Source organism: Prosopis cineraria, unplaced genomic scaffold, assembly GCF_029017545.1.
Source record: "Prosopis cineraria cultivar Desert tree isolate PC_DT_omini unplaced genomic scaffold, ASM2901754v1 PC9, whole genome shotgun sequence".
Classification (NCBI taxonomy): domain Eukaryota; kingdom Viridiplantae; phylum Streptophyta; class Magnoliopsida; order Fabales; family Fabaceae; genus Prosopis; species Prosopis cineraria.
This window is the reverse complement of record NW_026555340.1, coordinates 14,843,917-14,868,354: the sequence shown is the minus strand read 5'-3', so window position 1 is coordinate 14,868,354 and position 24,438 is coordinate 14,843,917. Positions and strand designations below refer to the sequence as shown.

General features: G+C 31.5%; 1 pseudogene; it reads right to left on the bottom strand.

The window, feature by feature from the left end:
- Positions 1 to 201: 201 nt before the first annotated feature.
- LOC129319593 (tropinone reductase homolog At2g29170-like) lies at positions 202 to 2,726 on the bottom strand (annotated as a pseudogene).
- Between the last annotated feature and the right edge of the window lie 21,712 nt (positions 2,727 to 24,438).

Genomic DNA, 24,438 nt, shown 5'->3' with positions numbered 1-24,438 from the left:
AATAAAAATGTAAAGTGAATAATTTAATTTTTTAAAAAAGAAAAAAATTTAGGTTTTTTAACTCTTAACTATTAAACATATTTAATTGATCAAACTATAAAAATTAATTAAAATAAAATAAATTATAGAAATCTAATTCAAAATTGAATAAAATAAAAGGGTTTACATATCAATGTTTTTCAAAATAAAAAGAGAACAAAATCAAGGATAGATTAAAGCGTTTACTCGTTCACGAAGAGGTGTCTTGGTGATGTCAGGAGCAACGCTATTAGTCCTTATATTGTCTTTTGCCCATTCACATGCCAAGTTCTTGGTCAATTTGTTTATTGCTCCTGCATTTCAACAAGTTTTTTAATGAAATTACATGTTATATTTATAATCCTTCTTCATTTCCTATAAATCAAATAAAAAACATAGTTATTAGTCTTTATAATTTTTTTCATTGCTCTAAGTCCCTTTAGCTTATCATGTATCTAGCATTAGTCTTGTTATTTTTTAATATGCCCAAAAGGACGATAATAACACTAACAATGTTGACTTATGATTAATGTCATTAATTATCTGCACGGAAGTGAAATTATGATTCAACATATTAACAAAGTTATTCATTCTGTTCTGCATATTCTATGTTTCAATATGTTGAATCATAATTTTGCCTCAGCACAAAGATTAGTGATGTTACTCATAGGCCTAGGTAAGCATATTTAATATCATTCGTGTCACTTTATTTTTTTTTTAGGCATATACAAAAATAAAGGAACTAAAATTGCAGATAAGATAAACTAAAGAGACTTGAAGCAAAAAAAAAAATTACAAGAACTAATATCAAAGCAAGTAAAACTATAAGGATCAATCATTGTGTCTTCTCAATCAAATAAAGAGATTAATTACCTTTCATTGCACCATATATGGATCCTAAATTTATAGCTGACATGCAAGCAATGGAGGATATGAAAATGATGCTTGCAGATTGTGAAGCTTTTAGAAGAGGATGTGCAAGTTGGCTCATGTGGTATGAAGATTCTAGATTTTGTTGTGTTGTTAGAAATGAGAAATCTTCTGCAGTATATTCCAGAGTTTGTTTTGTTATATTGTTCCCACATTGTTTACCTAATATATAATGATTGGATATTAGCTTACCAAAAATACATTATAATCAAACCCAACATCTTTTAGACTTGATCTTCAAGATATATATAACCTAAATCAATCATGAAACATAATCAAGTGATGTAAGAAAAGGAAAAAGTACTTCCTCTGTTCAAATATGAAGTTTTGATTTTGGAAAGTCATATGTTTCAATATAGGAAGTATTTTATGAAATTCTATATATTTTTAGTTAAAACTTCAATAGGAGGGTATCAAAATTACTTGGCTCTTTTTACAAATTTAAAAAAAAAAAGATTGGTATTCCATAAAATGCATTACATATTAATATTAAAACATAGGGGTTTTCCAAAATGCCTTTTATTTGAAACAAAGAAGTAATATGTGTGTGTGCAGCTCAGCAGAATTTATATTTGGGTGAAATGGTAATTTGACCCTAAATTATATGCCTAAGATCATTTAGGCTCTTAAACTTGTTTTTTTTTTTTTTGTATATTTTGACTCTTAAATGCTTAAAATTGTAGCATTTCCCATTGTCATTAACTTTCACAATTAATTGACTAAAAAAATTTTAAAAAATGACCAAAAGAAGTATAAATAAAGACAATCCATTTATATGATTTTTAGTTCTTATATCTAATTATTTAGGTCATATGTAATTTTCTAGTCATTTAAAATTAAAGTTAAGAACATGAGAGATTGCCATGATTTTAAATGTTTAAGAGTGAAAATGCACCATGAATGAATTTAACGTCCCAACTTCTCAACTATGACTTAAAAGACAAATTACCATTATACTCTTATATTTTCTAGTATGTCTAATTACTAACAAGGATATTAAGTTGTCCATCAAACGCAGTGGAAACTTTAGTTATGAGATCCTGTCTTTGTGTAGGGGACACCATATCACAGACAGATCCAATAACTTGAAATCCTTGGGCAGTCCATCGTTGTAAGCATTTATTTAGCTCAGACTCATTCCTAGAGCAAGTGTATACAACAGCGCCAAGTTGTGCTAGTTCCTCCACAATAGCATACCTAATAATAGTACATGAATCATTATTCTCTATAAAAATCTAATAATTGAAAACACACACACACATGAGAGTCACTAATACAACAGAATATATATAATAGCTATTTTTATCTATATATATAATTTTTAAAACCATTATAATTTCCAGCATTATATATTTCCTGAGTGAATATATAGCGGTTTTAACCATTATATGTTAGGTGTCTACATAATTGTAATTAGTTTATTTTAGCTTTGGTATATGGAGACCTTTTTGCAAACTACATAAAGGTTTTCTGTTAAAAAATTATATAGTTTCCAAATATATAAATGGTTATTTGAGAAAAACTATATATAGTTTCATCCTAGTTTTGGTCATTTTAGACAAGTTATTTAGTAAACTATATAGCGGCTATTTGAACAATAATCACTATATAGTTTTATACCAAATAACTACTATATAGTTCCAACTATACAGCGGTTGTTTTTGAATAAAAGCTACATAGTTGAGTCAAAGAGAGGGAAAGAGACAAAGAGGGGGAGAGAGAGACCCGATTCCTTTGGTTCTGCCAGTAATAAGAGCAGTCATGCTTTGAAGAGTCCATCACATGCTAATTTTGGTAATGTTTGCCTCTGCCATTTCTCTTCCCCCTTTTTTTTCTCTCTGATTAAAGTTTCAACGATAATATATATGTAAGATACTTTACATGTTGCATAAATTAAAAGAGTAATATAAAAATGATAATTGATATAGTTAAAGAGTTAATGGGACAAAGATTACTTAAATACATTAACGTTAAAAATGTACTATTGTTGACTTAATGGTAGCCGAAGTTCATGAAAAGAAAAGTTTCTGGGTATTTTTACATAACCCAATTATAATTATTGTGATAGCAAATTAGAAGTTGGCTTCCAAATATTAATCCAAGTTGAAGTTTGTTTAATTAATTCGTTTTCGAAATATTAGTACTCGGAGTAGCCAAAGGGCAAAGAAAGAAGAGAATCTTGAATTACATACAAGAATAGGTCAATAGGGAATGCATGAGACCGTTGGGTGTTTGAAAGGGTAATAAGAATTATTTTGGTTGGTGGTCACTTGAAGGGAGGAGGTATCTTTTAAGGATTAGTTATCAAAATCTAACTTATTGGGGATGATCATCACCCACCTTTCGTTTGGATATGAAAAAAAATAAAAGAAAAAACACTTAAAAGTAACAGGGTTAAGAATCATTTTGATCCCTAAATTTTATTCATAAATTTGCAAGTATTTAAATTTAATTTTAAATTATTTTGTCCTTAAACATTTAAAATGTGGCACCTCATCATCTCACCATTAATGCCATTTTTTGATGGAGTGGGTCCCACCATTTTTATTATTTTTATAATAAAATATTAGATTAAAAGTCACTTTTATTGTTGAACTTTTCCCTAAAAGTTTATGGGTATTCTAAACTTTTTCCTTAGAGCCTACAGGGTTAAGGGAAAAAATGACCCTTAATCTAATATTTTTTATAAAAAATATTAAAAATTGTGGAACCCACTTCATCAGAAATAGACATTATGGTGAGGAAGCTCATTTTAAACGTTGAGGACAAAAAGGACCCAATTTTGAGTTTAGAATATCTGCATAACTTAAGAAAAAAGTGCGAGGATAAAAGTGACCTTTAACCTAAAATAGTAAAAACATTTACTATTTTTTTTTAAAATTTTTCCTCCTAGTTTAATTTTCTTCTTTTATTTTCTTTTCATTTTTCCTTCCATCCAAACCAAGCCTTGAAAGGATAAAGAAAAGCTATGTTAAATTCTTTATCACTATATAATAAATAATTGAGTTTGTTAACTCATGGATTTTAATTTGTTTTCTTTATCACAATATAATAGCAAATGGAATTAGAGATCTGTATGCAGAGAGAGCAAAATTTAAACGCATGCGACACTGGGTTCATTTATATGATCAAGCAAAACGAAAATATACTTTTAAACAAAATTTAAATATATTAATTGAAATTAATTTTAATAAAAGCCAATTTGACTATAGATTGATTCAGATCCAACCAAGCAATTAACCAATCACTTGATTCAGGCCCCCAAAAAAAAAAAAAAAAACCAGTCAATTGCTAATCCGCAGTTCAATTATTTCAATTACCATTGCAGTTTTTACAACATTAGTTATGAAGAAGAGAATTTTACATGCAAGGAATAAAGATAGAACTAATAATAATATATTGCAAAGACATAACATATATGTCATCTATATAAATATAATTTAATAAAAAAAAAGTAGTGAGACCATATATCAAGTAGGTCCCGTTATTCAAATAATCCAAGATCAAGTTATTTTAATTCATTTTGAGGATTAATCATAACCCACAGCAGCTAAAAGGCAAAGAAAGAGAAGAGAATCTTGCATTACATACAACAGTAGCTCAATAGGGAACAATGACATGGGACCATTGTGGTGTTTCAAAGTGTAATAATAATTTTTTTTTGGGAATAGTAATTAGGGATTGCATAAGAACATTAATTATAATTATATATTCTAAATTATTAAAATATAAATTATAGACTATGGTTCTTACTTGCAATAAAAAAAATGTGAATAGTTAGTTAAAAAATCAATGCAATACACTTAAATTATTTATAATATTAGTTAAAATTTATAAAAATCACTTGTGAATTTTAAATTTTTTTATATTAATATACAAATCAATTACTTGAGAAATTAATAAAATATATTTAAAATTATTTGTAATGTGAGACAATTGGTAATTTACAAGCCAATCACTTGTGCTTTTTTGTTGTCAATAAAAACACATACATATATATATATATATATATATATATTAGAAAAATTACAAAAGATACTTGAAATTTTTGTAGCGTTTGTTGAAAATTTACAAAATATATTGTGAATCTTTAACTAATTAACAAAAGATACTTTATTATAAATAATAACGACTACTATTGAAATTTCAATAACTTAAATCTCTGTAATTATAATTCATATTCTTATTAAATCTCCAGTTATTATTTTTCTTTTTTTTTTATTAGTGGCCATTAGAGCTGTTAATTAGGGTCGAGCTCATTAGACCAGCCCTTTAAAGCCTATAAATAATCAAGGTTGGGTCATTACTTTAAGGTAGAAAATGATAATTTGGGTTTTAAAAAGTCAGCCCTTTTAATCTCAAAAATAAAAGCCCTGTTCTTTCAAACCCTTTTATTATTTTTTAAATTATAATTTTAATTTATTATTTTTATAGATAATGAGGATTTTGGTTTACTTTGTTTCTGTTTTTTATTAGATTTAAATTTATTGTAGTGTGAATATACTTAAATTTATTTTTCTAGACTTAATCTTATGTGTCGTAACTTTTTTTGGAATTATAATAGATTTCTTTATATTTTTAAATTGGAAAAAAATAAAGCCGAGGCTTGCAAGGGACCCTACAACCATGAGAGCTAGTCGAACTTTGCAAAATGGAGTTCTGAGATATAATTGAGCTTAATAGGCTCAACCACTTTAGGCCCTACTTTTCAAACGACGGCCTTAAACAATGGCTCTAGTGGCCACAAGAAGGGAGAAATTGTCTTGGAAAAATGATAGAAAAAATTTCTCTAAAATATGCAAATGATAATGAGGTCTTCTAAAATTGAAATGCCATAATCTTTCTCAAGTCACTAGGAACTCTTTTGACGTTAATGAATTTTTGTGACATGACTAAGATACCCCTTGTTTAAACTAAAGTAGTAGTTGCTCTTTCCATTTTAGTCATTATTAGAAGAAAAATAGTCATTACTTAAACTAATATAATCATAAATATTTACAATACTTAGATTTCAATGAATAAAAATTTTAATAGTGTAGGTTGCAATTGTTTGTTCCCTTCTAGTCATTACTAAAAGAAAAGTAGTTGTTCTTTAAAATAAAGTGGTGATGAATATTTATAACACTTAGACTTTAATGAAAAAGAATTTGTATAGGAAAAGTTGTAATTACTTATTCTATTTTGGTCATTACAAGAAGAAAAATAGTCATTACTTAAACCAAAGTAGTCACAAATATTTATAATACTTGAACTTTAGTGAATAAAAAATTTGCATAGGAAAAATTATAATTACTTGTTCTGTTTTACTCATTGCTTAAATAAAAGTAGTCATTACTTAAACTAAATTAGTGATTGATATTTACTTTTTTGGAGCCAATCTGGGGGTATTTAGTCGTTTCACACCAAAAAAATTAATGTCAGAAAAGTCCCTAAAACTTGAAAAGAATTATGCCATTTTTTGACACCTCATTAACATTTGCATATTTTAGGAGGATTTTTATGTCATTTTCTCAACTATCCTTTAGACTTTATTTGGATGGAAAAAAGTAGAAAAAATAAAGAGAAGGGAAAATAAGGAAGATAAATTTTCAAAAAATAGTAAATGCTAGAAAGATCTTTATACTTCCCTATATTTTATATTCATCTTTACCTTTATGTCCTTATTAAATGCTAGAAAATTATTAAAAATAATATTTTTGTCCTTATTAGGAGTAAAGGTAGAAACTTATTTTATTTTAAAACATAGTTAATAAAGTTTAAGGTTGAACTTACAAATAGAATTAGAGAGAGTTGTAAAAGTGCTTAAAGGGGTGAATTGGAAAAATAAAATTTTTCGGCAAATAAAACTTAATTGAAGAGATTAGAGAAGGAATAATATCACCAAAAGTGCTGAATTGAAGAGAGGAGAAAATCACACAAAAGATTTTCTAGTTTGGCCAACCACTTGCCTACATCCAACCTCCAAGCTTACCCTTTGGGATTTTTAACTAAATTCTCTAAAATTTATACGAACTCTTAGATGTCTCTGTATAACCTAGACTATGCAGGTCTAAAACTCTCCCCCTTATAAGATCAAACAACAACACCCAAGAGGAGAGTGGAATGATTGTTTAGGAAATTTTTAATTTTTTTGAACTCTTCAAAATTGTAAGCACAGTTGTATATGCAACTTAAGTTTTCAATATAATAAAATCACATAAAATTGAAACACTTTAATTTTAGATTACAAGAACACTTAAAATATCAATTCATTTGATAAAACAACCAAGAGAGTATGCAAGGTATGAATGAGCTGAATTTAAAAACGAGTTGGAATACTGCACAGTAAGTTTATCTTAGTTCAGCCAACAACTTGTCCTACATCTAGTCCCCAAGCCCACACTTGAGATTTTTACTATAATTCAAGCTTTAATGGGTGTTTATTATTTTAGTACAAACCACAAGCCTTCATAGTCACTAGTGAGCCATTTATAAGGTATCTCATTACACTAGTGAGTCTCCTTAACTTCCTACTTCAAGACAGCAAGCACTATATCAATATATTAAGGAAATCCTTCATTAAATCTCTTTAACCTAGAAATTATACTTCCTATTAGGTTCTCTCTCAAAGAGATTATTAAAAAACTCTTAGGTACACTCATAAATTCTCTCAAGAGTAGATATAATAATTTAAGCCTAAAAACTAGCTTGAGAGTTTTTTACATGAACACAATAAAAAACTAATTGTTTAATGCAACAAGTATGTGTTCAATCTATGTGAGCATTACTCACTAATTCAAATAAGGTCTTATTTATAGACTTTCATGGTTTATAATCATAGGAACTCATGAGGTACAAAATATAATCGTTACACATGTGTAGAAGTGATTATGATAGAGAATGCACTTTTCACGTAAAGAGCACTAAATGTTGTCAAACTTCTTATTCACGCGTGGACAAGAGTGATCCAAGCATGGATGAGCTATCTATACTTTGGCTCATCAATCAGGATTCAAGCATGTATGATGTGTTTCAAGCACCTAGCTTCTCGATGAGTTCAATCACGTATGGGTAATTAATTACCAAGCGTGAATAAGTGTATAGAGGTACCTTGCCTCTCCATGATGTGAACCATGTTTTGGGCAATCTATAACTAAGCTTAAATAGCTTGTTCAGTATTAAGGCTCATTCTAACTCAAACTTGAAGGTTAATAAGTTATTCATCCATTCAAACATGGATTTTTCCAAGTTCAAGCACGGATTACATCCTTAAGCATACTTCAAGTTGATGCTTAGGATCAATCAAGCGTGGTAAAAATAATATCCAAGCTTGAATTAGATCACATAAGCTTAACTAAGATATTTCTCCACACTGTCTTGCCATTTAAGCATGGACATAAGGATGTCCAACTATGAACCAACATAAAGTACTATTTCACTTTTAATATCTAATTCAACCAGGGTCCCATCATGGTTTAAGCATGAATGAGATCCTCTAAGTCCTATATCAATAAATAATGATCAATTATACATGGGATATGTAACATCCCAAAAAATTTTAAGACTCGAATTTTTTTTTTAAAAAATAAAATAAAATGTTAATACTTAAATTAAAATTTGAAATAATTTGATAGAGGTCTGGAGTTTGAATTTTTTTCAGCAAAAGTTTGGTTTTATTTAATTTTTAACTATGGAAAAAATTACCAAAGTTGACCCAGCTTTTGTGCTATAACAAAAAATATTGGGCCCTTTCTTGTAATTTTCCTAAAGTTTTAGATTTTATCTTTTTTAAAACAAAACAGACGCAGAAACATAGAAATGAACAAGGAAAAGAAAGAAAACGAACGCATGAGAGAGAGGAAGAAGAGAGGAGAAAGAGAGGGAATTAGACTTAGATCTAGGAGGTAGGAGGCTTTGCAACCATTGCAAGCTCGGCTATGTAATAGGTAAACTCCCTACTTCAATCCTCTTCCCTCCCTCTTTGCTTTTCTCAATTTTGGAAAATGAAATTTCTGAAATTTGATCCAAAATGCTTTATTATTGTAAGCTTTAGTTTTCTTGGGTTTTAGAGAGGATGTTTTGAGTTTTCTATATGCTGTTATAATGTTTTGAGTGGATTAATTGGATGAAAGAGGTGTTTTTGGGCACAAAATAAACCTTGAGAAATTGGATTTTTGCTCTTCAATGGTTTAAGCTTATTGATTTAGTTATAATTTTTCTATTTGAGCCCAATAAGATTTAAATTAAGGTTTGGTTTTCATTATAAAAGCTAATAGTGAAAGTTGGTGACACTAAGTGAAGGTTTTTATTGATTAAAAATTATATAAATTGAAATTAGCTTAGTGATGGCTAATAAATGGTTTTGGTGGTTAAGTGATATTATGTGAATGGTTGGTTTAATATATGGACCATTGGGATGGATTATGGCTCATAGACCCAAGTTGTGTGGTATGAGTTATAGTCTTCATTAATGCTTTTGACATGATAAGTGATGTGGATCACTTATATGTTGTAGGAATTGTTGGTGGAATTTGTTCGGAAGTTAAGGAACAAGCCGAGCCCTATTTTGTACAAGAAGAACCTTTTTGGTACCAAAGGGTTAGGGTAACAGGGGAATTTATATTTCTTATTACTTTGTTTTAGCTATTTTTAAATAAATATTACTAGCTATCATGCATTACATATTTTAAAAGATTAAATGTGCTTTATGAGGGGTTATGGGGTACTACTTTAATTATAGTGCAAATATTTTCTAATTGTTTAACAACAATATTTTTTGGAAAACGAGATTTGTTGCATGTATTGTAATCATAAAGAATAGAAGTTGCACTTAAAGAAGTGTAACTAAGTAAGGTACCTTAGATAGGCTAAGGAACCGTTTAAGGGAAGTTTATAAATGTTTATACTACCTTAGAGTGTTGAAGTGGTCAATACTCGGGAAAGGTTGACATGATAAAAGGCATGATCTCGGTGGGAGTTCACCAATAAAAGGTGTAGACTTTTGATATTTTGTAGCACACTGCCAGTACTCATGTTGCTTTACGTATTGTGGGCTTAGTGCACTAAAGTGGTTAGTGTATTGAGTGTTTGACACCTCTCAGTGGGAGAGGGAATCCAACATATGAAGTGTAAGGTTGAGTACTGTAACACTTGCCCTGAGTGTTATCCAAAAATCTCACAATTCAAATAAACTAAGTGGTTAAGAATTAATCCTAAAACCAACTAGGAAACAAACCATTTAAATTACTAAGCAAATACACAATTGCAAAGTAAACATTTAAAGAAAGCCTTTAAAAAAAATTTATAGGTTTCTACCTATAGCACGTAGAAGCAAGCTAGACGAAAGTGAAATAAAAAGATGCTGTCATGACAGCATTAAATTGCTGTCATGACAGCCCTCCCAAGCCAACTTTCGGGAGGCACTGTTTCGTTATCAACCTCCGATCGAAGTGATTTTAAAACTCACACGTCACATTTAAAGGGTACTATAAGTATACCAAATTTTAAAAAGATCCAACGATCGGATTGAAAATTAGATATGTTAAAAAATTGATTATTTTTGCTGTCAAAGCTGTCATGACAGCACTTCCGGACCAACTTTTGGAGTACACCATTTCATCATCTGACCTTTGATCGGAGTGATTCAAAAGCTCACATATAATTTTAAGAATACTATTAGCACACTAAATTTTGAAAAGATCCAACGGACGGATTGAATTTTGTGCAGGTTACAACATCAACACTATAGCTGTCATGATAGCAATTTAAATGCTGTCATGACATCACCTCCAGACCAAATTCCAAACTGTGTCGTTTCTTTTCTTCTCCGTCCAATATCCGATCGATGTGATTTCAAAGCCCACATGAAGCTTATAAAAGGTTTTACTTGTGACCCAAATTTTAGAGAAATCCAACGGTCGGATTAAGATTTGGACACCCGGATGCAAAAGTGCAGCTTTTTGGTAAAAATCATTTTCAAAATTGTCCAAATCTCATCCTAATGGTCACAAACTTGTGGGAACACTTTGGACACGTCAAATAAGACTAAAACACACCTAATAGAACATTCAAATGATGGAAAACCCCCATACATCAAAATTTGACCACCCGGGTGACATTTCTCAAAATGGACCCTAAACCCCCAAAATGCACAAATTATACAAGAGTGGTCACAAATCAATCCAAATACCATGTATTTATATAAATACATATGCTAAACATTTTCACTTGGCTCAGAGCTCCTTGTGGGGCCCACGCACCCACTCTTTCTATCCAAGGTGTATGTTTGCCCATAGCACATCATTTGTAATGCAACCACTTTACAATTGCTTATAGAATCACACACACACACACACACACACACACACACACACACATTAAAATAAATATCTGCTTGTAATAGAAACTTGGTCTACTAAGTAAATCCATCAAAGCCACACACCATAACCAAGTTTCCTAGCCACAAGTCTACAAACAACAAAAATTCATACACAAGCACACAATCCACACATATTCACACACCCACATACATAATCATATCCTACTGGCACCCTAATCTTAAATACATTACAATATATTTGCTCAAAAGAAAGAGGTTGCAGTTCTTTACAAATTACAAGCAAACCCCTAGCTTTGCTCTTTTCTCCGTCCACCACTAGATCCTTCTCTTGGACCTAGAATATTGAAAAGAAAGGGGTGAGACAACCACAGTCTCAGTAACAGCAAATATACATTGATTATTACAAAGTAAGCCATAATCAAATAAACGAATAATAAATTCAACATAGTATATAATTTAGCCATTTAAAATACATGAATGCATGACCTAGGCCGGTATGGCCTTTCATGACCAACAGAATGCCCCCTGGCACTCTTTAACTCGCAGGTAAACCTTATACCTACTTGTACCTCCACAGGCACAAAACATAATCTAAGGCATGATCTAATCCACCGAACCTCCTATGCCCCTTCGACGTGAATCCTAAGCAGTTGAAGCTAACTCCTTCCCAGAGCCAGCCCAACTTACTTTTCATGTGAGGGCTACCTTGGCCTAGGCACTCAACTTCACATTTCATATGTTGGATTCCCTCCCCCACTAAGAGATGTCGAACACTCAATACATTAACCACTTTAGTGCATTGAGCCCACAATACGTAAGACAACATTGAGTACTGACAGTGTGCCATAGAATATCAAAAATTCACACCTTCTCATTGGTGAACTCCCACCGAGATCATGCCTTTTACTCTTGTCTACCTTTCCTAAGTATTGACCATTCAACACTCTAAAGTAGTATAATATTTATAAATCTCATTTCTATAAAAACATTGTTATTAAACAATCAGAAAACATATTTGCACTATAATCAAAGTAGTACCCCATAACCCCTTATAAAGCACATTTAATCTTTTAAAACATGTAATACATGATAACTAGTAATATTTATCAAAAATAGCTAAAACAAAGTAATAAGAAATATAAATTCCCTTGTTACCTCAACCCTTTGGTACCAAAAGGGTTCTCCTTGTACAAAATAGGGCTTGGCTTGTTCCTTACTTCTCAATAAGTTCCACCAACAATTTCCTACAATATAAGTGATCCACATCACTTATCATGATAAATAGCATTAATGAAGACTATAACTCATACCACACAACTTGGGTCAATGAGTCATAATCCACCCTAATGGTCCATATATTAAACCAAAATTCACATAGTATCACTTAACCACCAAAACCATTTATTAGCCATCATTAGGCTAATTTCAATTTATATAATTTTTATCAATTAAAAACCTTCACTTAGTGTCACCAACTTTCACCATTAGCCCTTATAATGAAAACTAAACCTTAATTTAAATCTTATTGGGCTCAAATAGAAAATTATAACTTAATCAATAAGCTTAAACCATTGAAGAGCAAAAACCCAATTTCTCAAGGTTTATTTTGTGCCCAAAACACCTCTTTTCATCCAATTATCCACTCAAAACATTAGATCACTATATAGAAACTCAAAACATGCTCCCTAGGATCCAAAGAAACAAAAGCTTACAAGAATAAAGCCTTTGAGATCAAAATCCAAAAAATCCTCTTTCAAAAATTGAAGAAAATCAAGAGAAAGGGAAGAGGATTAAGTAGGGAGTTTACCTATCGTGTAGCCGAGCTCGCAATGGTCGCAAAGACTCCTAGATCCGAACCTAACTCCCTCTCTTCCTCTTCCTTTCTTCTCTCCTCTCTCTCTCACGCGTTTCCTTTCCTTTCCTTGTTTTCTTTTCTGCGTTTCTGGTCTGTTTTGCTCTTTAAAACTGATGCTAAAACATTTTAGGGCAAATTACAAGAAAGGGCCTAACATTTTTTATTATTGCACAAAAGCCTGGGTCAATTTTGGTAATTTTTCCCATAGTTAAAAATCAAATAAAACTAAACTTTTGCTTAGTAAAATTCAAACTCTAGACCTCTATCAAATTATTCTAAATTTTAATTTAATTATAGATATTTTATTTTTTATAATCCGAGTCTTAAAATTTGGGTATGTTACAAGTACCTAGGCCAAGGTAGCCCTCACATAGAGAGTAAGTCGGGCTGGCTTTGAGAGGAAGTTAGCTTTGACTGCTTAGAATTCACGTCGAAGGAGCATAGGCGGTTCGGTGGATTAGACTATGCCTTAGATTATGTTTTGTGCCTGTGAAGGTACAAGTAGGTATAAGGTTTACTTGTGAGTTAAAGAGTGCCAGGGGGCATTCTGTTGGTCATGAAAGGCTATACCAGCCTAGGTTATGCATTCATGCATTTTAAATGGCTAAATTATATACTATGTTGAATTTATTATTTATTTATTTGATTATGGCTTGCTTTGTAATAATCAATGTAGATTTCTCTGTTATTGAGACTGTGGTTGTCTCACCCCTTTCTTTTCAATATTCTAGGTCCAAGCGAAGGAACCAGTGGAGGATGGGGAAAGGAGTAGAGCTAGGGGTTGTTTGTGAATTGTAAAGAACTACAACCCTTTTTTTTGAGCAAATCTATTGTAATGTATTTAGGATTAGGATGCCAGTAGGATATGATCATGTATATATACGTGAGTATATGTGGATTGTATGGCTTGTGTGTGAACTTTTGTTTGCTTGTAGACTTGTGGCTAAGAAACTTGACTATGGTGTGTGGTTTTGATAGATTTATTTAGTAGACCAAGTTTCTAGTACAAGCAAATATTTATTTTGGTATATATGTGATTCCACAAGCAAATGCAAAGTGGTTGCATTGCAAATAGTGTGCTATGAGCAAACATACACCTTGGATAGAGAGAGTGGGTGCGTGGGCCCCATAAAGATTTCTAAGCCAAGTGAAAATATTAGCGTGTGTATTAATATGTGTATATGATATTTGGAATAGTTTTGGCCACTCTTATGTGATTTGTGCATTTTGGGGGTTTAGGGTCCATTTTGAGAAATAGCACCCGGGTGGTCAAATTTTGGTATAAAGGGGTTTTCTATCATTTAAATGTTCTATCAAGTGTTTTTAGTCCTATTTGATGTGTCCAAAGTGTTCCCACAAGTTTGTAACCATTAGGATGAGATTTGGATAATTTTGAAAACAGTTTTTACTAAAAACCTGCACTTTTGCACCCAGGTGTCCAAATCTTAATCTGATCGTTGGATTTCTCTAAAATTTGGGTCACAAGTAAAACTTTTTATAAGCTTTGTGTGGGCTTTGGAATCACATCGATCGGATATCGGACGGAGAAAAACGGCGCACTCTGAAATTTGGTCCAGAGGAGTTGTCATGACAGCAAAAGTGCTATCATGACAGCAATAATTGATAATGTTGGAACATGCATGAAATTTAATCCGTCCGTTGGATCTTTCCAAAATTTGGTATGCTAATAGTATTATTTAAAAGTGACATGTGGGCTTTAAAATCACTTTGATCAGAGGTCAGATGATGAAATCGTGCACCCCGACAGTTAATCCGGAGGTGCTGTCATGACAGCTTTTTAGCTGTCATGACAGCAAAAATAATCAATCTTTTAACATGTCTAATTTTTAATTCAACTATTGGATCTTTTTAAAATTGGTACACTTATAATACCCTTTGAATGTGACGTGTGAGCTTTAAAATCACTTCGATTGAAGGTTGAATGATGGAACAACACCTCCCTGAAGTTGGCCCAGGAGGGCTATCATGACAGCAATTTAATGCTGTCATGACCACATCTTTTTATTCCACTTTCATCTAGCTTGCTTCCGTGCACTATAGGTAGAACCTATAATTTTTTTTAGGTTTTAAATGATTTATTTCTTAAGTTAGTTAGAGGATCAACTCCTTAACCACACTTAGTTTATTTGAATTATGTGATTTTTGGATAATACTCGGGGCAAGTGTTACAGGATACTTACAGTTCAAGTGTAAATGATGCAATGTGAAATATAGATGCATGTATATGTGTGTCAATCAAGCATGAACATTTATTGTCCAAGCATGAATGAAACATTTTAACCTTAAGAACTTATGAGCCTATAACTTTCTACATGATACCAACCTTATCATTTTTAAACATGTATTTAGCTCTCAAATTAGTTTTTACAAATTTATCTTAGAGAATAGTAAAATAAATATAATCCATAAAAGCTTCTCTTTCTTCTCTTGATTCTTCATTCTTTTTTAGTGTAGCATATTATGTTAATTCCCATTATTTGTTTCTCCATAGTTACTTTCACTTCTTGATGTTTTATTACTTATCTTATGATATTATGATCAGTGGAAGCAACAAATACATTTATTTTAGTTTTATTATTATCAAAACACTTGGTTCAACATTCCTTACAAAGATAACAAATTACCCACTTGACTTCCTTGAACTCAAGATACTCTGTTCTAAGTAAGTGAAAATATGATATTAATAAAATAAATTAAGATATTGGAATGTCCAAATCTTATTTCTATATTTCCTCTATCCAAATCTTATTCCTAGGCTTCCTCTCTCTTTATATGTGGCTTTCATATTAATTAAATTAAACTTTATCTTTAAAATAACGCACGCACGCATGCAGGGGTGGCACCGTTTATCCTCCTCTAATTGACCAATTGATTCAAGTTTTGTACAAATTAATCACATGTCACCTATAGAAAAAAAGTATAAAAATTAATAAATACTAAAAATTATCTTAAAATATTTCTTAGCCATGGAATCATAAATATATTCTAATTATTCAAAAATAGATAAAATAATTGCTAAAAAGTCTAATTTAAGGTGGTAAAAAAATATATAAAAATCATGAAATATTAGTAATCCAAATTTATGAGCATTTAATCTAGTTGTTGAGGTTGTTGGAGGAATGTTCTAGAATAATGTTTTGTTGTTTAAATTTGAACTTGAGGCTTATGGGGAAAACTCTAGACTTTTATGGTTGGTATTTTGCTAGATTTGAAAATGTAAGGGAATTTTGGGATAATTAGAAGTTTATTTGGGTTTAAAAAAGTGTTTGAAAGGTATTGGGATGATAATTTGATGCTTGAGATAAGTCTTGGACTTTTGGGATTTATTAAGTGTGGAATTAAGGTTTTCAAAGGTTAATTATAATAATTTGATATTACATGGGTGTTAATTATAATAATTTGATATTACATGGGTGTATTAGAAGTGGATTAATAATATGAATGATTTAGTTTAAAGGTTTAAGTGTAAGGAAAGGTCTTGGTTAATGAAACTAATTAATCTAACCCTAAGATTAGGGAGTAATTAATGCCTAAGTATGATATTAGTTATGTTTAGCAATTGTGTTATGTGTAGATTGTGATTTTGTTGGTTGTGGTGAAGAATCGTGTTTGCAGGGTACTAATTTGCTAAGGCCTTGAGGTAACCTTTACAAATTTATTATTGTGTATGTGGTATTATAGGTTATATGTTTTTTCAATTGTGATATATTGACATTTAGAAAGTTAGACCCAACCAAAGATCACCTTTCTCAAACTTAGACCATTGATTCCCTTGCTAATCGAATTCTTACAAGGTGTCATTTATAGCTAGTGCTACATACCCACTCCTAGAGGAGTACTATTGGCTGAGTCAAAACCATACCTAACTCTTATCAAAATTGGTCCACATTTATGGAACATTGGAAGCTATCCATGTGTTATCCATGCCATGTGGACTTTTTTATATTTCCTCCTCTTAGGATGAATTCCTACCCATACATTTCATATTGATGCCAAAAATTATGATGATATCATGATAAATCATGCTCATTACATACCATAGGTTCATTTTCATACATAGATTTAAGTGATGCTTTTCAAATATTAATTGCTCATCAATTTCTCAATCATCATTTATTCCTCAACTATTCACCACCATTAATTTCACAATTTCAATGCGTAGCATTGTACATTCATTTATCATAATCACTCATATTAGTTTTCCAAAACATGGGATAGTTTTTTCATTTTCAACCATAATTTCCATCTTCTCAAAATACAATAAATTATTAAGTAAATATATGAGAGAATTTAGGTTCTTGGTGACCTTTGCCTCTTGAGTCAAATTAAAGGTATCCATAGACAATCCTTGACTCGAGCCTGCAAACACACTCAAGTGGATCCAAAAGTTAATCTATAATTAACATTACCTAACAATGTCAATTTACTATTTATGAATACAATTCCATAACTACCCATTTCACTTAAAATTTCCATAATTCATTTAGCTTAACTTTGATGCTCATTAGTTCTATTAGCCTTATTGGCTCCTATAGGACTATCTAAACTCATTTTACACCCATCTAATCATCACATCATCATTTTCACATTTAAGGTTTGCTAAAATAACAAAACCCAATCATATAAACTCATGCAAACCCTAATTATAGGTTTAAAATCTAAAAGAACATCCTAATAATCAATTTAGACTTATTAGGTTTGGACAATAGCTTCCCCATTTTAGAACCATCATCTTCAACCCCAAAAACCTAGCTTAAATTTGAGTAGGGAGGGAGGAAAATGTGTTAAAAGTATTATCTTGATATTTAAAGCCTAACCACCTCGAAATGTTGTCCAACTCAAGCCCTAATAGAGCTAAAGAGTCCTCTTTGTGGTCTTCCCTTCCTCTTTTCTATTTTGATTATGTTTTTTCCAATTTAACAATCAGATTTTTGACATTAAGCAGTGGAGTAATACACAGTAGGCCTTATTCTAAAATTTCTCTCCATAATTTAAGCCCAAATGGCCTAATTCACTTTCTATTTTGATTCCAAGGCTGTCAACATATCTAACAAGCTCATTAATCATCCATAAACCACTCATAACCTAATTAAATCTTCAAATTACTAATTTACCCTTATAAAGTTAATCCTAAGTTAATTTTTATGATGCTCCATGAATACCCCTAACCACACTATTTTAGTAATAATTGCACTATAGGCCTTTAAAACCAACATATTTACATTAAAGTGTAATAGAACTTGAAATAATTTTGTTGGCCTAAAAGCCTTTCTTGTAATTAAGTTTTACAATGAAAAGACAAAATTTCATCTTTGAAAAATAAATGGACTTTGACAGTTATTTATAGATGCTTTATTATAAATTTCATTTAGAGAACTTGTAAATTTCCTTTCCTCCAACAAGTATAAGCCATGCGGACTATGTGAAATAAATCAATGTTTTGTTATAAGTAAATGGACTTTAAATGTTATTTATAGAGTTTTTGTTATAAAATTTATTTTAGGTAACTTGTAAATTTCTTCTCTTCCAATAGGTGTAAATTATGTGGGCTATGTAAAATTAATGGATGTTTTGTTATTAATAAATAGACTATAAATGTTATTATCTAGGTACTTTGTGAATTTTCTCTTCTTCAACAAGTATAAACCAAGTATATTATGTGAAATAAACAAATAAACAAATTTTTTTTATTAATAAATGGATTGTAAATATTTTCTAGCAAAAAAAAGGATTATAATGTTATTTAAGGATATATTGTTGTGTATTTCACAAATGGAAAATTCTATCTTTTTATCAGAAAACTTAATTACAAGATAGAATTTTAGGCCTGCAAAATTATTATAGATTTTATTAAATTATTAATACAAATATGTTGGTCCTAGTAGTGTGGAGTATAATTCTGCATTTTAGTCATGAAGAGGAAGCCCAATGACAATAATTCCCCATACACTTAGACCCATGATGACAAAGAATAAACCCATAATTCTGTACAGCAATGAACATATAATTATAGAAAACTACTCCATTGAATTTCCTAGAATTTTCCTTTCTTCTTCTTATGTTTCTAAAAAGGTTCAAAGTCATTTTTGTCCCTGAATTGTACATGAAAGTTCACAAATGATCTTAAACTCAACTATGAGTCATTTATATCCCTTAATCTCAAAGACTTTTTACTTCATCACCTTGCCATTTTATCCATCCATTTTTATAAAATATAACTTGTGGGCCATATATTATTTTTGTATATTTTTTATCCTCTTTTGTCTCTTCTCTCCACCATTCTTCCTCTCAAATCTACTTGATCCTCATCATCTCCTCTTACACTCTCTATCTTTCTCACCCCTCTATCTCCTTCTTTCCTGTCTCTACTCCCTACTTTCTCTCTTAGTCTCTTATCTCTCATCTCCCTCTCTGCTTCACTTCTCTTTAGCGAGCTAGCTAACATAGAAGGCACAGAAGAATTAGAGCTTACTCTGTATAGCTCTCTTCCTCTGATGCTCGATCTAGCATACTGTATATAATCTCTCTCCATTTGATCTTCTTCTTCATCTTCTAACTCTACTTTCACTAGTGCCATCGAATTAGTATCAGCTTCAACTCCAACATCTATATGGATCCAAGTATTGCTCAAGGACAGTACCACCACCTAGGATGGCCTCAATAAGACAATAATACTAAACCTTAGTGCATTTACTAATTTTGGTGGAAGATGAGGACCAGAGAAAGAGGACTACCATGAGCTATGTATGCATGTGTGCATGAAGGTTCTTTACTTGAAGCTATTTTAGCTTCTGACTAATGGCCATCTTTTCTCCAATCAAGGACCTTCACTGTAACATCTTGGTCATTATAAATGCCATGGTTAACAAAGCCAAAGGTATTGTGAGTAATTATGATCTTGAGAATAAGCTTGGAAGGGAGCCAAAGGTTTAAATAAAAGGAGAAGAAGGGGTGGTATTAGAGGGAGAGGTGGTAAATGGAGTACAGAAGAGGAGATTGAGTAGGTATAAGTAGCCAATGAGTAGTAACTCTGGCTAAGGACCTAAGGGGAGCTAGCTAAGGCCTTGCCAGTATTGAGATTCTTCCATTGACAACCCCAAAGCAGTGGCTCATGCTTCAGTCATGGATGCAATAATGAAGCAACACTTTAAGAGTTGAGACTTAAGACAAACTAGTTTGGGACAGTAGCAATAAGACCTATATCACTAGCAATAAGAACTTTGCCCTCCCCTCTCCTCCACTTTATCTCTCTCCCTCCTCTCTCTCTACCCCTTATCAAAGCTTACATGAAGAACCTATATACAAATGGTTGAGTCCTCCATTGACGCCTCTAGAGGACTTATACCTTACTCTGGTAGGCTCTTGCACTTAAGCTTCTCTGTTTTTTCTATTAGAAATAGAAATATCAACTTGTTTGAATTCACTAGTTTTTGCTAGGTCTTATAGAATGCATGCCCATTGATGGTCGAGCTTGGTGGAAAATTGGAATAGTTGGCGAAGGAAAAAGTCTAGACTTGTCATCTTTAGTCTTGGATTCTAGGACAAAGATCACTACTAAGGTTTCTAGGAAATTTGCTATATTCTTGTTTAGTGGTTTGAAACCGTAAGGAGAAGGGAGATAGGGACTGAGAGAGAAAGAGGGAGAGAAGCTTCCTAGAGACCTTGAGGACGGAGATGGTGAGAGGGATTGCAAGCAAAGAATGAGACTAATGATTGTTCTGAGTAATTTGCATGAACTTCTTATTCTATGATCATTGCCATTTTCATTCAATCCACATTCAAGTTTAATAAAAAAAATTAAAAAATAAATGGTGCAAGATTGGAGAGAGGGAGAGGTGTAACCTCCCCCAATATCCATATGATATTAGGAGGGTTAACTTAATCACCATATCTAACATACCAAATTGTTTTTGAAAAATTATTTATAAAGTGCTTAGGACCTAAGGCTCTATTTTCAAAATCATCAAAGTCATTTGAAATCTAACAAATAATAATCGTTACATAGTGAAAGATAAATACATACATTCATCACACCAAATGCATGCTTAAACATAGAGAAAAAAAGGCTAAAAGTTGATCAGTATATCGTGGTAGACACCATATGCACCGCGGCATGTGGCATTAAGCCATGGGCTCTTACATTGTGCCATGCATCGTGGCTCACAATGATAGAATTTGCTGTCATATGACAGTTAGAAGTGAACTTTTAACGTACATCGTTTCCACATACGATATCTAATTGGAAAGACTCAGGTGCCCACATGAAACTTATTTCATAAGCTAGCTAATGACATAAGTTTGGACACAATTTAATGGTCTAATCTAAATTTGGATACTCAGGTATAAAAAGTAACTTTTCTCAAAGCTTTAGTGCATTAAAGTGTTTAAATCACTCACTTTTCTCATTAGGTTGTTTTAGGCCTAAAACCAAATCTAAAATGATTATTCACACCTGATTGACCATAATTCACACCAAATGTATAAGAAAATTGAGATTTGGCCATTTACTAGTCCATTTTCACACCATGGGCCAATTACTAAACTTTTCAAACAAAAAATTATTTAGCAAATCTTTACCACGCAATCACCACAATCATTACTAGCCTCATTCACCACAAGATAACATGCTTATATACATTATAATCATAGTCCTACATTGCTTACACTTGTAATTAAGTTAAAATTCAAACTTCCATCATATTCTTCACATATTTATATACAAACAAAACACAACCTTAGCCCCTAATCACAAGTCACCACTTTTCACATAAAAAGGGCTAAGTTCACCAACTAACACATTTCACCATGTAATTTACCACTTTCACAATCACAATATATTTTCAACTAAATCTTGGCCCATTTCACAAAAATCAATACATATATCACATATTCACACATTTAGAGCTAAGATATGCCAAATCACTACTTATCACATCTCAACACATGTATGTGAGTCTTATGGCAACTTTTCATTTACAATATTCATAGTAAACTAGATTCATTACATGAACTCCAAATTTCCATGGCTTTAGCAATACTAAACCGATCATAAATGTTTTACTTTGCCTGACTCACAATTTAGACTTGTAAAAACGTAACAAGGGGGTGGGATAATAATTTTAGTAACAAAATAACTTGTTACTATTAACTATCACAGGTAATTATAAGCAAGTATTATATATGAATACAATCAAACATAGTATATAACTTAGTTTCACTTCATAAAAATTTTTCACAACAAACCATCACCACTATTAGAATGATCACTACCATTCAAACCTTCAAATTACTTTAACTGAAACCATAGACTCTCATTAGGCTAATGTACTCTCATTAACCTAAGCACACTTTAATAGTAGAATTACTCAGCTAAAGTTATTTTGTTGTACTTCTAGACTATGGTTTTCCCCCATCACACACTGATTGTGTAATATTTTAATTTTTCAAACTGAGAATTATCAGTGTTTATAAGGGTATTTGGTTAAGTTGATAAACTATTGCTTGATAGTGTTTTTGGGAGACTAATATAGTTTTTGAATCCTTAGATAGCCTTAAAAGAAGGCTAGGTTGAAGTTCAAGTAGGCTATGGCATGGAGGAAGGTTTAAATTGATAAAGGACCCTCTGTGCCATACATCACAACACACTTGCAAAAAACTAGCCTTTATTAGATTCACAAAAATAGACGAGAACTAGAGAAAAGAATGAAAGGAAAATGAAAAAGCGATAGAAGGAGATCATGGTCTACTAGGGCTCAACATTGGAAGAGACTTGAAGGCATTTAGAGCTTGAATTATCATTGGGTAAGCTTCCCTTTCTTCCTCTTCTCCACTTTATGCTAAAATTTTGACTTTACGGCATCTAAGGGCTTATTTTTTATTGTGGTTAAGCAATAGAAGAACCCATTGACTTATTTAAGGTCTTGGGAGTTAAATCATACCTCTAACCTTAGGTTTATGAGTTTTATGGTGATTTAAAATTTTTGTTGAGGGTTTAGATGAACCCTAGGCAGAATTTAAGAGTTTTTAGATAATGTGGATAATTGAATGATAATTTTGGTATACTGAAATGCTAAATAGGATTGTTAGAGTGATTTAGAAGCATTGATGTTGTTAAATAAGGAATTTGAGGATTTTGGGTAATTGGAAGCCGGTGAAATCAAGGTTATTCAGAGTGATAATTGAAAATTATCACTTAATTGTGTAGATTGATTGTTGCTCGAGCTTTATCATGCATATAGAATGTGTAGAGTTGACATTGAACCACGATAACCCTTTTGTAATAAAGGGTTGAGATAATAAGATTATTTACATTATTTGATTATATTACTCAACTATTTATAAGTAGATATCTATGTTTGCTTTTTGTGATTTGATAACATTGCATATTGCGAAACATGATTTTGTACATGTGAAATGATTTTAAAATGGTAAAGTTTTGTGAAAGTTTTATATGATTATAGTGAGAATTGGATATGTATATGAGTTTGTATGAGATATGAGAGCATGATCATGTTAAGGGGTGGGAGTTCACTCCTAGGAAGGAATAGTGGAAGTCTATATGGCATGTATCTCCCTAGTGTCTAGTGAGACATGGTGTTGAAGATTTTCTCCTTAGTATCCATGCAGGATATGACATTAGAGAGTGACGCTCCTTAGCATTAATGATGTGGTGTTGGAGTAACGACAACTTGATTTGTGTGCAATAGGGGAGACCATAGTTCGAAAGTGGGATAGGACACCTTTAGTTGGGTGATCTTACTACTAAATGTGAGCTCAAACTATTGTGAATGTGTACTTGGTTCCAGAGTTTATAGTTTCAGTCGGGGAGATATGGAGGCTTGAATAGTAGAATGATCATGATAGTAGTAAATGCTTGTGTTTATGGAAAGGATTTGTTGAATATGCTAGAGTGAAAATGAATATTTATTATGAAAAAGACTATCTTGAACTATGCTAAAAGTATATTTTTGAATATAAAATCTTTACTCCACTATAGTTGTACATGTTAATTAATAGTAGTAAATTATTCTGTTACTGAGATGTTTATCTCACCCTATGGTTATATTTCATAGGTAAGGGCTCTGGTAAGGGTAAGGGGAAGGAGGAGACAACCGAAGAGTGAAGAGCTCATTTGTACAACTCTTCTCCTTGTCATTTTGGTTTGTAACGAATATGCTATAAATATTATGCCAACTTAAGAACATGACATTGTTTTGTTATCTTTTGTATGAGAATATGTGAAATAGGTGTGTATCTTAGCCTAAGATTATTGCTATTGTGATTGAATGAGTGTTCA